Source organism: Meleagris gallopavo, chromosome 5 (assembly GCF_000146605.3).
Source record: "Meleagris gallopavo isolate NT-WF06-2002-E0010 breed Aviagen turkey brand Nicholas breeding stock chromosome 5, Turkey_5.1, whole genome shotgun sequence".
NCBI classification, from domain to species: domain Eukaryota; kingdom Metazoa; phylum Chordata; class Aves; order Galliformes; family Phasianidae; genus Meleagris; species Meleagris gallopavo.
The window spans coordinates 15,685,363-15,701,513 of NC_015015.2; the positions used below are offsets into that span (position 1 = coordinate 15,685,363).

At 37.2% G+C, this 16,151-nt stretch overlaps 1 long non-coding RNA gene across 6 annotated transcripts in view; it reads right to left on the reverse strand.

Moving 5' to 3' along the window:
- LOC104911054 overlaps positions 1-16,151 on the reverse strand; it is a 35,861-nt gene that overhangs the window by 6,141 nt on the left and 13,569 nt on the right. For 3 of the 6 annotated variants that reach the window (XR_004159856.1, XR_004159857.1, XR_004159855.1), the window contains 4 exons: positions 13,161-13,382; positions 9,901-11,584; positions 9,285-9,411; positions 3,110-4,156 (listed from right to left, as the gene is read on the reverse strand). This is a non-coding gene — a long non-coding RNA (uncharacterized LOC104911054). The remainder of the gene's footprint in view (positions 1-3,109; positions 4,157-9,284; positions 9,412-9,900; positions 11,585-13,160; positions 13,383-16,151) is intronic. The other 3 variants (XR_004159854.1, XR_004159859.1, XR_004159858.1) reach the window with 3 other exon arrangements.

Here is a 16,151-nt window from a genome sequence, read left to right on the forward strand (position 1 = left end):
TTTTTTTAAACATGATTTGATGATGGAATTGTAGTCTTTGCTGAATTGGAAAGGACCCACAAGAAATGCTGAGTCCAACTCCTGGCTGTACACATGTTGCCATAAAATTATGTTGGCTAAAACTGGACGGTCGGAAAAGTTAGCAAAGGAATACATGTAAAGGTCAGCTACAGAATTTGAGGACAGTTTCATGCTTTCAAAAATTGTAATAATATGAACAGAGAACACAAAGCCATGTCAATTCCAGACATCTCCTAAGTATAGCTTAGGAAAAGCGCTTATAGAAATTGGTGGTAGGTAACGGAAGGGACAACAGAATCTCCAAACAGGAAAAAGAGTTGTGCAAGAGGGGCAGGAGTGCAAGGAGGAGTAAACCTTGATCTCGGAAGCTGCGTTTTGCAGCCACTGGATTGTTGACAATATAATGCCTGTCTGTTTGGATCGATTGAACAACAATTGTTCTATTTGCGGCCAAAAGTTTGCCTGCAATGAAGAGGGCAAAAGCTGGGAAGTTCGTGTTCCTGAAAATAATTCTTTGCAAATTTCCAAAATAAATTTAAAATGGATCTTCTGGCTCATCTGTTTTACTGGGAAATACAGCTTGTGGTCTAAATTGATTAGATGGATGTTCTGTTCCAGCTGATCTACATCCTGTAGGAGGGCACAGCTGGCTATATGCGAAAGGAGGAAAATCCACACTTATTAATTTAGTTGCAATCAAATACTTCAGAATGAGTGACTTGGCACTCCCTAACGTCGTGTTCTCCGCCGTGCGCTTCTTTACTTTCAAAAAAGAAAATAAACTTTTCTATCATTTACTGTAATACAATAACCTTTGATTAAAATAACGTAGGAAAGAACACCGATGCAGACAACAGACAAGTGATTTAAAACAGATGTGAAATTCCCTCTGTGTAGAAAATTATAGGCACTGGTGATGACATTAGACACGTATGACTAATCAGAGTTAATGCTTTCTGTTGCCAATTAGCCCTATTAGCACAAGCAATTTGAGCACAGGATGACATTACTTTAATTACTGTAAGCAGCTTGTTCATTTATTGAGCAGTGTGCATTCAGAAAAGGGTTGCTCTGTCTGCAAATTAATCATAACCTTCTTCATCATTAGAAATTCAGGAAAACTGAGGGAAGAAAGACTTTACCCCCCAGAAAGAGGGAAAAAGGGGTGATGGAAGTCTGATGGTAATTTTGGTATTTTACTACTATTCTTTTTTGACAAAAAGACAAAAGCTATTGTATGATTTTTGTCTGAAATCTGTATATGAGTGGGACAAAATTGCTGCCATTAGAGTTAAGGCAAAGACATTATAACCATTAGATGGTAGCAATGCAAAAAAAAAAAAGAAAAAATCTTGTGAAGATGTGCAGCAAAAATAAGGCAGAATGTATCTAGAGGAGGGAGAAAGCTGAATAAGAAACCCAGAACTTATTTCCTGCTCTTTTAGCACACTCCATTTTGTTACTCATCCGCACATGCTCTGGTTCTTTGGCATGGGGTGAAAAGAGTTTTTTTTTTTCTCTTTTCTGGAGCGATGATTTTGTGTGGCATGGTGCCACAATGTGCACTCAGGATGAGCATATTTCTGGCCAGCATCATCTCTTCTGTCTCTTTACTGTGCTGAAGGTGGTGCTGCGGAGATCTCCACAGCTCCATTCATGGCTTAAAGGGCAGAGGTGTGTACATAGTAAGGATCCAAGTGAAATGAATAGCAGGATTGCAGAAGATGACAGCATTTGGCAGCCTCTGAGCTTCCTGATTTTTTTATTTTTTTTTTTAATTTCTTTTTGGTGGGAGTGTTTGGTTTTTTTGTTTTTAAGATGAGGTCACTACCTGAAGGTTTCTTTTCTCTGAGTGCATACAGTATGCAGTGGTGCCTGAAAAGTTATGGTGCCTGTCAAAGGCTGGGATCCCAGCATCACTATTAAAATAGCTGTGAGACAAGGATGGGGCTGAAGAGAAAAAGATTGCTGCACCTTTCGGGCTGCAGAGAGTTAATTCAATTCTTCTTGAGGTCTTTGCATAAACTTAAAAAATACCACCACATTTGCATCCTGATGGATACAAGCAGTACAAGGATATTTAGCAGTGACAATCCTCTATTAGCAAATACTAGTAGGTAGTCAATTTTCCATTGTTATTTGGACTTTGTTTTTAGCCATGGGACTACTCTTGCACTGCCTCTGAGCAATTCTGATCTTGTTCTGAAATCCCTATATTTCTGCGGGGGCAGAAAACATTGCAAGAGATCTTTGTCTGTTTTATTCAAGGAACAAAGCCCGAAGGAGAATGAGGCAGCACTTCAGGCTGCTGTATAGGAGAGGGTGCTGCACTGCTGCAGAAAAGAGAAGTGGCTACAACAGAGGATCTTTCCTATCCCAAATGTACAAAACACAACTTGGCCCACGTGAGCCTCTGAAAGACTGAAGCTGCCCTAATCTATAAAACTGTATCCCCCAAGTCATTCTCCCAATATCGTATTGTTAGAAGTCATTTATGTAGGGACACATGAAGATGCAGTACTGTGAGTGTGTGAGGAATCCAGTAAACCCATGATTTCTAATTTGCACCACTCTAAAAATTTAATTCATATTTTGATAAGATAGAGAGGAGGCAAGAAAGGAAGGAGCAAACTGCTGTAGTAAAAATTGTTTCTAAATCTACATTTCTGTGGGGTGAAACAGAACTTAGTCATTCTCATTATTGTGGTTGGGATAGACTTAGCCTAGTATTGATATGGTGCTGTGTCTTGGATTTAAGATCAGACTAATGTTTATAACAGACCAATGCTTTGGCTGTTGCAGAGCAAGGCACAAGGAGCTGTGTGGGGAACAGGCTCGAACTCTGCTAAGTCTTCTCATGCTATCTCATAACTCTTCGATGTGCACTGCCAAACCTCTAGTTTTTACCAGATTGCATTTGCACAAGCTTTGGGACTCCCTTAAGAGGGCATTCATAGCGTGATCTCCATGCTTAGGCTGATAGAAAGAAGTAACAAAAAGATACTGAATTGTTTTTTGTGCTTGTTTAGTGACCTGCGGTACTATTTTGGCTGATGGAGCGGTCAGCAGCACATTAGGCTGTACTTACCTTATGCAAATCGTTTCTGTGACGATGCCTTTCCTAGCGCAGAGCTGCCGACCTCGCTCACATTAGTCACAAACGCCTTTTGCTCCATCACACCCAGTTGCATTGCTCCTGAAACAAATAAGGAACATTCAGTGTAATTATATTTCCATAAAAGCGATACTTGTATTTCCTTAGCACTGATCTTTCCGGTTTCCAGAGGCTTCCACCACCTTCTATATTGTTAAAGCTATTTTCTCTGGCTCCATTCTTAAAGTAAAAAATCTAAATAAGCTGTGTGCTTTAAAGCAGTTTGAACTACCCTATCTTAAGCCAGTTTTTGGGCAGAACATCAGATATGCTTTCCAAATGCAAGCACAAAGTAGACAAAAATGTGTAAGACCTGGTAACAAAATGTGAAAAGGAGAGCTCAAACACAAAGGAAGTGTATATAGGTATCGCTCAGAGCAACAGAGCAATTCTGAGCCAGCTGTTGAGTTTTCTAGTACTACTCTTGTGACACTTTGTTGTCAAGCTATTGGCAAATACCACGGGCACAGCAGCGCAACCCCAGCCCTGCTCATGAACATGTTCAGCTTTCTTTGGTTCCTTCACATGTGAAAAACTGTTGCTTCTTGCACAGGACTGCTGTCTTAGCCTGTGTTGGATAAGGAGAGCCTGATGGGCAGCTAGCATTGAATGCAAGTAGTGTTTAGACATTTCACTGTTCTGTAAGATTGCGTTAGTCTAAACAGCGGTCTTCTGTCTCCCCTTAAGTTTTTTAACTGTCCTGATTTAATTACAAAAACTGACTGTAGTTTCCTCTTAGAAGACATCAAAAGTTCATCATTAGAGCATTTGCGTATCAGCCTGTAACCTAAACTTGTGGTGTTTCTGGGCTTCTCAAGACACTGTCGCTCTGGTGAAGGCAATTCCACCCCTCCACTGGCTTTTAAAACCTGGTTATCAGTTACCAGGATCCCCCACAGGTCATTGATGGGGCTGTTCTAATATTTGCATAACCGATGTGGAAGAGTGCACATGGAAGGGTGAGCAGGTTTGTCCTCTAACCTGAAATAGAAGAGTGAGATTGGAAGTAATCAGCACAGTGTTGAAAAAAGTTTTCACGACACTGACTAAAAACAGTCAATAAAATGGCAGATTAAGTTCTACGTCGATAATTTCCAAGCAGTGTGCTTGGGGTTTTAACACTGGTAACATACAGAGTGCAAAAATCTTGGAATTACTTTTTATTTTTTGCTAATAGCAACTTTATGCGAGGTAGTAGTCAAAACAACTGGATGGATTTCAGAGCTTACCAAAAACAAAATAAGGACCTTAGCTCTATGAATCCATTTGTATTCGAATAATGCTTCCCTACAAACACAGAAAGAATAACAATAAAAGTACCAACGGCAGAGATGAACAAAGGTAACAGACATACATATGCAAAAGATCTTTTGTCTTTTGCACTGAAAAAAGGGACTGAGAACATGATGAAGACAGAGAAAATCACAAAGAGAAAATGATAGATTTCCTGCACCACAAGAAATTAATTCTCAAGCCACGAATCTGTAAACTATATAAAGCTTGGACAGGTTTAAAAGTGGTTAGATAAGTTAATGACAGCTAATGAAAACATCATGTCTGCTCACTACATAGAAATCCTCCTCAGCTGAGGAAGCCCATGCCCCACAGTCACCAATGGGGGTTATCAGGAGCAGGATCCTTTTCTTCCTCCTTTCTCCTGCCATCAGTTACTGTCTCTCTGAGTTAGATCAACTGCGGGTGCCTGCTTGAAAGTAAGCTGTGACCCAAATCTGTATTAAAAGGAGGGCTCAAAATGTAGAACATTTCTCATTTGTGTAAACAGCCCTGTGTATTAATCACAGAAATACTGGCATAATTGGACATTTTAAAATACAAATGGAACTTTTCCATCAGCTGGTTTCAGATTTATTATCTCAATACTAATAGCATTCCAACAGTGCCTCCAGCTAGAGGGAACGAGGCCCACAGCACGACTTGATTATTACTGTATTTTCATATACTATGTCAACAAGGATAAAAATTGGTTTGGAAGTAGAAGCTGACTTTAGAGCCCTCTAATTCCTCACTGAGATACAGCCCTTTCATGGCTGTTGGTTGCTTTTGCCAACTGCAGATGAAGAAATATTGTATTTTGAAAGTTAGAGCTTGCTGGCATGTGACTCTCCTTCCTTACATTTGAGTTTTGTAGCTATTCAGGCTCAGTAATACCATCGAAACAGGAAGGTAAGTGTGCCAAAATACAGACAGGTTGGCATTAACACTATTTGAAAAACACTTAAGAAACTTTTCCCATGCTTTTTGTCCCCTTTTAGACTCTAAATACTGGTCAGTGTTTGGAATAAATAATACAATCTATGTCCTCATCATACAGTCCATCTTTATAGCAAAGAGCACGTATAGAACAGTTTTTTGCTTATTTTTCTGTTGACAAGTTCTGTATTAGAAAAGCACTTACACAAAGCCAAGCTTTGCACAACAGTAATTTTCCTACTTCTCCCAATGCATGTTTGCTGCAAATATCTACATTTTAATTCTTTCCTGTTAAAATTACTTCATGAATTTTGATCTGTGATGCAATCTCCCTAGAGGTCTGATATCTTGATGTTTTATTGAAATGAAACATTTCCATATTACATGATAAATAGCCAAATGTTGTTACAGAGTATCCCGATGTTCTGATAGAATCCACACTTACCTACATCCCAGGAACAACTATAGTGAGGGTGGGTTACAACAAACCTCACTGTGTGGGTTATGAAGATGAACCCACAGAGCAGCTGAAAATATGTCCAGAAGCTTTATTTAAGCATTCTGTCTCCTTTGCCAGAAGTACATTTCTGAGGAGTAGAAGTATCTCTGAGAGTGAAAGGCAGGAGGGCAGGAGGCCGAATTCCTTAACAGCCACAACACATTGAAAAATTGATTCGGAAAGTCAAAAAAATACCAAATCGTTGGCTTTTTTGGTAACATCTTTTGTATAGCATTTATACATACTGTGTAACTGTGTAAGTGTAACCATAAATAAAAAGTGTTTCTAGGAAACAACGTACCAGTTATTAAAATGTCTCTAATTCTTTGAGACGTAACTACAGGATAAAAGGAAAACTTCAGTGACAGCTATGGCTGGCAACAAAATATGCTCCTGAGAGCAGGTACAACAGCAGATAACAGATCAACCAGAGGCAGAGTAAGTCAGCATCTGACCTGCAGTTTAGATAGCAATGGAATCCAGAGAGAGGAATGGAGAAATCTGTTTGTATCACCTTGAGGACAGCGATGCTTGTCTGTCTGATTCTGGCAGTCTCTCTTTTTGTGTTGCTGTTTTTCACTTTAAAAAAGGAGCACTAACAGCATGCACGCTTTTCCGAAGTATTATCTGAACCCAAGGCACTAGGGCTACATCCTTAAGCCAGGTGATGGAAGTACATTTATGAACAATTTCATGAACTGCAGAATTAATATTTAGTATTATAAATAATTATTACTATATAACTATTATAACTACTTCAGCAAAATTCAATATGAAGACTGGCTGAGGAACCAGACTGCACAGTAGAACAGAGTGCAGAAAACAGAGTGATAAGGATACATAGATGTGCCTACAGACAAATGTAATTCACTTTGCTTACAGTGGGATTAGTCTGCTGATGAGAACTATTTTACTATTTAACATTTTCCAAATAGTCCATGAATTAGGACTTTGTTTTAAAAGTGCTGGCTTGAGAAATGACTAGTATGCTTCTTAATAGCCCAGAATGACTCACAAGGCATTGTGGTTGACACCAATTGCATTTTAAAGGTCTTCATCTACAGAAGACTAATAAAAAATATTTTAGATGCATTTAAATATTGAAATGGTTTTGGAATCATTAAAATTTCCCTAAATATCACATACATTCTTCAAATAAGAGTTAATGCAGGAATAAAAAGCAAATAAAGTAAGCAAGCTAACCATAAATATACTTAAAATGAGACTTAAAATGAGTAAATTTCATTTATATAAACTACAAATATCATTTTCTATCTGTAGACCACGCAGCGATAACTGACAGATAAATGTGATGTGCTTTAAAGATATGGTAACCATTTCTGAAACCAAGATCAAGATTTCTGTTAGGAGAGAAATCTGAGAAAAGAAAATGATCTGCCTATTTCTAACATCTGGGCTTCAGACCAGAAGAAAGCAGAGCTGCCATTTCAGAAGATAAGCATTTTTCTTAGAGTTCAGCAGCTCCAGTAATTGCTCGCATTGTGCATGCAGGACCTATAGGATCTGTGCAGTGAAGAAAGCTAGATAATGCGAGGCAAATCACTGCTGCCTATGCAGTTAATGGTGGATCTTCCAGCATTTTATCATTAGCTGTCTTCTTGGTACTTGGGTTACAAATGAAAAAGGGGCCAGGGAAAACACGGCACTTTTAACAGTCACAGTCTAAAATCTGAAACCACACCTGTGGTTGATTCCAGAGATGCAATTCAGTGCAATCTTAGTACAGCACAAAATGAGCTTTTTTAACTTTACGGTGATGGTTTTTCTGTTAACAAGCAGATTTATTTTATGATAAGGTGAACAACTAAGAAAATTTAGTCAACAGTAACATTCTGCAGAATTATTTTGAAAAGGTATTATTGATTCTTGCAGTCTCACTTGTGTGGTAAATGAATATAAGAATGAAAAAACAGTCATTCATAGAATCAATTCAAAGGCATAAATAACAGATGGGACAGTCATCATTCTGTTCATCTTACTGAGGTGACAGTATGGAAGCTGGAACAACCCTGGGCTGACCCACTCCAAAAATAAGGCATTTTGGTTCTTCAAGTAGAAAAAGATGAAGAACAGCTATCTCAGTTCACCTTGCAGCACGGTCAAGTTTCTGCAATGCATTCGGGTGTCTCCTGCTAAACAATACAGCAGAAGCACTTGCGTTGTTTTTCCTGCATTTTACAATGATTTCTTCCAGCTGCTTATGGCCAGATTTAGCTCTTGAAACACCAAGAATTTCAGCAAGTACTTACTGGCAAGCTGTTTGCTGGTAGGACTAAAATAGATGCTATTTTAATTTTAATACACAAGACATGAAAGACTTATGAACTACACCCTTTTCAGGTGCCACATTTCATAACCCGTCATCGTTCTCCATCTTTAGCTAAGTCTCATTTCATATTTGACTCGAATTTCTGAGTGAAAACAACTACTGATTTACAAAACTATTAGACTGTTCTGATAGCAACCTATAGCAACCAACAGCCATGAGTCCCACTCAGCAGGGCTCCAGGTAGAAACACTGGGCCAGAATATCAATTACCAGCAGAAATTCTTGAATGGAAACTACATTTATGTGATCTGAGCAAATATTTTTGACAAGGTTCTCCAGGAAATGCGTGCAGACTATTAGCCATACCAGCTAAATATTAAGAATATTGAAATATATTGAGCTTGTTTTTTGATGTTTTTGGATTTTACTTTGACACAAGAGTTACCTGTATTGAATAGACATCATTAAAAATTGCCTCAGATCATCTCTGCATATTAGAGAATAGAACAGAGCCTTGTGCAAACCCTATGCCATAAATCAGGCAAGGACTGAAACATGGGTACTTACATAAGAACTAGTTGTTCAAGTTACATTACAGTTTGCACCCTAATGTCCACCAGCTGTTTTGAAGAGGTGGTGCTTTCACAACTGCTGGGCTCATGTGCCACTGCTTGCATGTTGGTAAGCAAAATAAATCCTACTCTTCCCTTCTTCCCCAATTTTGAGAAAGAAAATTTTTGATGTGTTTTTCCTTAGTCTAGGAAGCAGCCTACCAGCAGAAATTTTCTCTTCCCATCTTTCTGTGGAACCACCTTTGCTCAACCACCTGTTGTTCCTAATTCAAAAAACCATCTACAATCTTAAAAGTAATTTACTGGTTCCTATTGGGGACCATTCTTCTCAAAGAATATCATCTTGTAACTGAGAAATCCATCAAAACATATCTTTTAAGTACGACTTGTCTTGTGTTGGGACTTTGATGATGAAACACTTCGTGTGACCTTCAGCAGAGTCCAAATTCACTAACTTCCAAAGACTAGAGTAAACCATTTTGATTAACAAATGACAGATGAGAAAGCAAGAGTCTATTTTTGTGCAGATATCCTTACCCACTAGCATTGGTAGTCCTTCTGACTGCCCACAGCGTTTCATTTTTTTGTTCAGTCACATGAGGGTGATGCCAGATGCTGCAGTTACTGATAAAAATTCTTTTCACAGAGATATATTAATGGTATCCTGGACATATAAAGAAAAATAAAATGGAAACAGAATAAAATTATTGCTATTTTTATCATGCTAGCAAAATATACCTTGAGAGAACCATTTATCACAAAAACATTTAGGAAGTTGTGTATTTTCCTCTTGAAGTGTTAATGCACATTTACCTTTTCAAGACAGTACATACCTAATGAAAAACAGGCATAAGTATTTTAATAGTCCGTAATTTTTCTTGGTTTTTTTTCCAGTATATGCAAAGCTTATTTGATAAATATTATTCAATTACACAAGAAAACTAGTAGGCTAGCTGTCTGCCAGGCATATTTCTGATTTTTTCTGGCTTATTTAATTTGCTTTATTTGATTATTTAGGGAAAAAGGAGCCTGTAAATTTTCAGTAATAATTGAACTATGGTGCTGTAAGAAAGAAAAAAGGGAAAGGGGAGAGGGGAGGAAGGTGTGGAGGAAGGAAAAGAAGAAAGGAAAAAAATAAAATGCAAAAACATACCTGATATTTGAACTAATCTGAAGAAAAGTATCCACCTGTTTTAGCTCAACATTTGTAAATTGAAGTTATTACAATTCAGGTGAAGAATTAATGTACTTTCATATTCTATGCCAAAAGAAAAAAAAAAAAAGTATAATCTTACTATGAAGGTTAACTTGTGAAGTCAAGAATTTGTGGCTGATGTTCTGAAGAACAAACTTATACTTCTGTGAAACATAGAATCTTTTAAAAAAAATGGTTTATATGTAAATACTAAGCAAATTGTTGAATTCATTTTTGAGGCTCCTAAGACAAGACCATAGCTGCTCATACTGTCAGATGGGAGAGAAAGTGCTGACTTAAATATTCAGAAACACTTTCTTGAGAATCTACTGATTCCTAATTCAGGTACTTACCAACCTGAAATTAGACAGTATGAAAGTCACCTGTTACAAAAATGAATTCTGGTTTTGAATGCAGACATCTTCATCTGTGCAGTGATCTCTTCTTGAACATATAAACAGCTTGAAATAGTACTTCCAAAAGAGTTACAAATCAGTCTGACTTTACTTCTATTGCCAACTGAAAACATGAATCATAAAACCCTCTGTTGCCATTCTTGCAGTGTTAGTCAAGAGGTGAGAGTTGATAAAACATGCTCATAGGACAGTATTTGTAAACTACCATTCAGATGCTGTTCAACAAAGTAATTAGTTTTTCTCTACTTGGCAAGTGGAATAAATGTTTCCCTTCTTGAGAAAAACAAAAACTCCAAGTAACTCCCAGGAAACAGGATGAACACAAAAACCAGGGACATGATAGCCTATTCTATGGGTACACCTGGGTTTGAAAAAGTACATTTTACTATTTGCCCAGGGAAAAGACAAAATTAAATACACATGGATGGAGATAATAAAAGAATGAAATACAGGCAAGGTAGAAAATAGGTGATTGCGACAAATTAACTTGTCCCTCTTTAAACTTTCCAATTCTTTCTTTCCTTTCAGAAGTACAAAGCTGGTAAAGGTAACTAATTCTATATCAAAACAAGAAACCAATCAGGAGCAATCTGGAAAATATTCTAAGTCGTGTTTGCTGAGTTATCCCTATTTGCTCAGTGCTTATGTAATAAAAGTTTGTGATAATTCCACAGATGCCAACCTGAAAGGCCTCATGAGATACTGCTTTTGTTTCTTTCTTTTTAATAAAAATCTGGTTGATGTGACAGCACTAACATCAAACGGACTCTCAAACAAGTGAGCTCAAAAACCTACTGGAGATCAAGTCCTCCACACCATTCTCTCTCTGACTACTTGCAGGTACCGAAATGTGTCCACTTCTTTCCTTTTAATATCAGCAAAGATTTCTGTTACATCTCCGGTAAGATGGTTTTGCACCTGAGAGCTGCCTTAAATAAAAGTGCTTCCGTCCACCCAACGACTCCAAACACAACATACTGCATTACAAAATATTACAATTATTTGCCATTAATTTTTTACTTCATTTAATAAAAATGTATGAGAATACATTAACACCTTTAACTACAGAAATAACGCACGTCCCACTTCATATAATTGTACTTACTATTATACTACACTTGTATTTCACAAAGACAACTCTAGCTTTGCAAGTTCTGTGCGTCTCTGAAGATCTGCTGTAAAAATCTGGATCCTGATTGGGAATTGGGAAAAAGGTCCATGTCTACCTACACAGTGAACAAAAAGAAAAAAACAATTAGTTTTTCAGGCTAATCCATGAGAGTCACAGCTACAGCATTTGGAATACCTTTTCATCTGTGAATTCCTAAAATGAAATCCTCTTCCCTTCTCCTTTGAAAATGCAGCAGGCAAAATTACTTGCAGTTTAGGTGTATTATGTGTGTGATGCACAACATCTCTCTCTCTCATGCACAAATGCAGCAGCTTGCTGCAGCCCCACCATTTGTAGGGATAAGAAGCAAATCCAATCTGTTTGGACTGCACTTGTTCAGTCCTTCCTCATCCATCCTGGAAATGCTAACAGCCCAGATAGAAATTCTAGCTGAAACTCGGGGTATGACTATCAACTGGACACATATCATCAAAAGCAACAGGAGGGGCAGACAGACAGTGAAATGGTTCTGCTTTATTGCCTTGGTAATGAGACTGAACTCTGTAATTCCTGTATTTAGTCCTGATTAATTTTTCCTTATATTTAGTGGAAGGAATCACAGGTTGACCATAGGTGATCACAGGTTGACCATAGGTGAGTGTCAGATCAAACAGATAAAAGGTGTTCAGAAATCAGAATTCCATATGAAACACCACCATCCTCCTTCATTAAAAGAAAATTATGTGAAAAGGTATTTCCTGATGAAATCTCTCCAGAAGGCATTTATCTGTTCTTAAGAAGTTTAGCTTCCAAATTTTATCAGCCTAGCAACTTCAGCAAGTGCTGAAGTTAAGAACAGGACAAGACAATAGAATAGCACATCTATGATCAGTCTTCCCAAATCAGAAAGTTCCTGTTATCAAGACATAATCGTTTTCCAAATTTTGCTCTATGTTAAGGCGTGCCTTGACAGAAGAAAGTCAAATTGCAAACCAGAACATGATTATAACTTTTCTACAACAGTGAAGTGCTGAGAAGAAAAGCTAGCTTTTGCAGTTAGTGTACAGAGAGATTAAGATGGCACAGGAGCCAGTAACAGCATGGTTGCTACAATTAATCTAACAAGAAATAATTTGCTCTGCCAAGAAAAGCATCCTCAGTAAAACCATTTTCTCAGCACCCAAACTATCTCATCCCAAACCAGCTGGAGTTTCTTCTATGCTATTCTACAGGAAGTACCTTAAGCATAATTGTTCTGTTTTCGTTCCAGGAAACACTTTGAATGCATGCTAAAGAAGATGGCATGCTGCCCTGACTTAGAGAAGACAGGGATCTCAAGACATAAGTGAGAGCTTTCTGTGATCTTATTTTCTTAAGGCAGCTTGTTACTGTTTTGAATGTTCGCAATTCCTGTCAGAGCACATCAGCTATGCTTTGTGAAGAAAAACAGGATACATCAATCTCATTTTTTGTACACCAAAGTTTTTAAAATTACATTTTACTTGACAGAAGACATTTTGAAATACACACACACACAAATTCGAAAACAGAAATAAAGATTGAAAATGGTGTGAAGATATGAATAAAGAGATCAGGTTCAGTTGTGAAGGAGTTACACTGTGCCAGCTCTATTAAAATCTGATAGTACAGAAAGGGTACATCATATGTACTTTTTTTTTAAACAGAAATACCTTTATATTTGGAGATGGAACTAGTCGTAAAATCAGAAGACATTACTCTGTAGTCGGCTTACATGCCGAGGTTTGGTAACAGGGCACTGCTCCATGTCAGATCACAGCCAGATCCAGCTGCTCCAAAGGGATCCTCTGCTGTTCACAGCTGAACCATAGTGATGCTGGATGTGCTCTGGGACAGCAGATTTAAGAAAGGGAAACACTACTGCACAACAGTAGCTGAGAAAGAGGAATGAGAATTGTTACTACTTAAACATTTCAACAAGCAGTCTCTAAAGAACGGGTCACGCGAGGTTCTGCATCTGCAGACGATGATCTTTATAGAATGACAGCAAACTGTGCCTCCTTCTATAGCCTGATATCTGACACTTACAGGTCAAAGAAATCATGCCTTCCGATGAATAATACATATGAATTGCCAGACTTTAGAACTTTCACTTTTTTCTTTGTCCATTGTTGAGTAAGAAAAGAGCCTGGAGAGAAAAATCTGGCAGTCTTCAATGCAGAAAGACAATGAGACTTAATCCATTTACTTACCTTTATAAACTTTTGAAGCCATTACAGATAATAAAAATTTTGATTTTATTGATTTCCTCTACATATTATAAAAGAGAAACCAGCTCTTTAATCACAATCAGTGTTTTCCTTAACTTCTTTTGGAGACTTTAAAAGAAAACCAAAAAATGCACCTTAAGCAGATAGTTTTGTAACTAGAAAGAAAATCTTAATTTGAGAAGGCATTTATCTCTGCTTTTCTTCTTGTTAATGAATCTTGGGTGTTTACAGAACAGTCACCTCTATAATCTATCTGATTAAAAGAATGGTAAGAAAAGTTAGCAAAATGAAGTGAAAACCAAGAGTTTACAGAATAGGAGCTGACAAGAGGAGCATGAGGCATCAACCTATACAGGACGTGGCCTTCAACAGAATAAGCCCCTGCATTCAGAAGAAAAAAGAGCTCAAGTTTTGCATAATACATACAAGATCAGCACTTTCATGTGACCTACAGGTCACAAAGAAGCTTTCCTTTATTTTCTTGCAACTTCAATAGGGAAATACAGGAGGCGTACTGCTATTAACTGCAAAAATATATAAACATACTGATATTTAACTGTATAAAAACCATGGAGGTTTCGCTAAAACATAAAGTTTAATCAAACATTGCAAATGTAGCTGAGCCAAGGAAGTGCATAAATAATTTCTATTCTATGTATACAAGTGGTCAGAGCCTTTTGTCCCCATGGGAGGCCATTAATCTCTCAGGTACAACAAAATCTCCAGATTCTCTGATTATCTGTCTGATTTGCTCCTTTTCCCTATTTTTCTTTTGACAAGAGAAGACCCTTGTAAGATCTAAATTTCCCAATTTCTTTGACAATGGAGAGCAGAAACAAGTAGAAACCATGAAACTCTTTCTTACTTCATACTAAAAGGTTGACATCTAATACTCCAATTTGAAGCAGCTAGAAGGCTTCTTCACTTTTATTTCTTAGGATGATAATAACCAAGTAAACTGAACAAATCCGTTAGAACCTGTAGGCCAAAGAAAAGAGAATATGGTTTTTCCTGGGCTCAATAAGAGAAAATGGACCATCACGGTCTACCTGCCTGCACTGCTAATAAAAAAATAGACCTTTGTTACTGCATAGCCCTTGGAAAAGAGACCAGGTACCACTGAAAGGATCAGGTGGAATTCAAAAGAAAGTAAAAGGATACATCTACTCTCATAAGAACACATAAGACTTCTTCAGGACTGCTCTGTGGGCTTAAATTAAGTACTGGAGAACTCTCAGTATATAATCCTGAGAAGTATTAATAGTGAGAATTTTGGAAACAGATTAGAAGAAAGATCCCTGGCAGTTGTTCTGTGCATTATATGAATAGCCTTTAATTGTATACGAGGAAATATGTCTGCTTAAGTATTAGATTATAAAAATACATCCTTGGAAAATTGTATATGCCCTTACAACGTGAATTTATCAAAAGTTTTAAAGAAAGGATGTAATAAGGATTTATTTATAATTCTTGTGTGCCACAGGGGTATGCTTTCAGTTGGTTCAATAACATGGCTGATAATGTTAAAGAGGTACTGAATATTCATTGTATTTGATTGGATCGGTAGCACTTAATTGCTCTGTGTAAGTGACAGAATAAAATGGATTTGCTTTCATTAAAAAACATCTGCTTCTGTTGGCTTCTTCTTGCAAAAACTTCTCATAGAGAACCAAGGGCTGATTAAGCAAACAATATTTCTCAATAGTGCTAGCTAAGAAAATCTTCTTGTCTTACACAGCTCAGTTGTAAGTACAAGAAACTGTAAATATGCAGTATTAAATGGAAGAATAGATGGAAATTTTTTGACAAGAGATTAGGGAAGGACTACAAATGTAATTACCTTCCTGTTTATTGTAACATTAGCAGATGTTTATGTTATACCTTCTGCAATTTTATTAGCAATGATAAGCAAACTAAAAATATGCATTTAGTATCTAAGAGGCTAATACAGATAAATGAGTTGCATGTGCAGCTGGTTACTGCTCGTGAGACTTCTGGTAAAATGCAACCACCTCCCATAACCATGGCTGGATAGTGCCTTGATCTTTGTTTTTTTTTTTTTAACTTGTATTATACTCAGAATAAAATCTTCAAATATCTGTTCAATTAAATACATAGATCTTATTCTGCATCTAGGAGGCTCTATTTTTCAATTTATAGTGATTAGGCATAGGGCATAATGCTGAACAGGATGACAGATGATTCTGTGAAATCCTGAATAAATTTTGGAATAAATTTTGTGTCAGCATCACTATTCCAAAATACAGCTGCTGTTTTCACTAAATTACCGCTAACTCACAGTCACATATAACATGGTCATGGTTCTTAGAATGTCAGGTTATAAATGCTGATGTTCAAATAGCATAAGGCAAAGTGCTCAAGTGTTAAATTCATTGACTTCTTTTATGGTACAGATTCAGGTACCAAGTAATA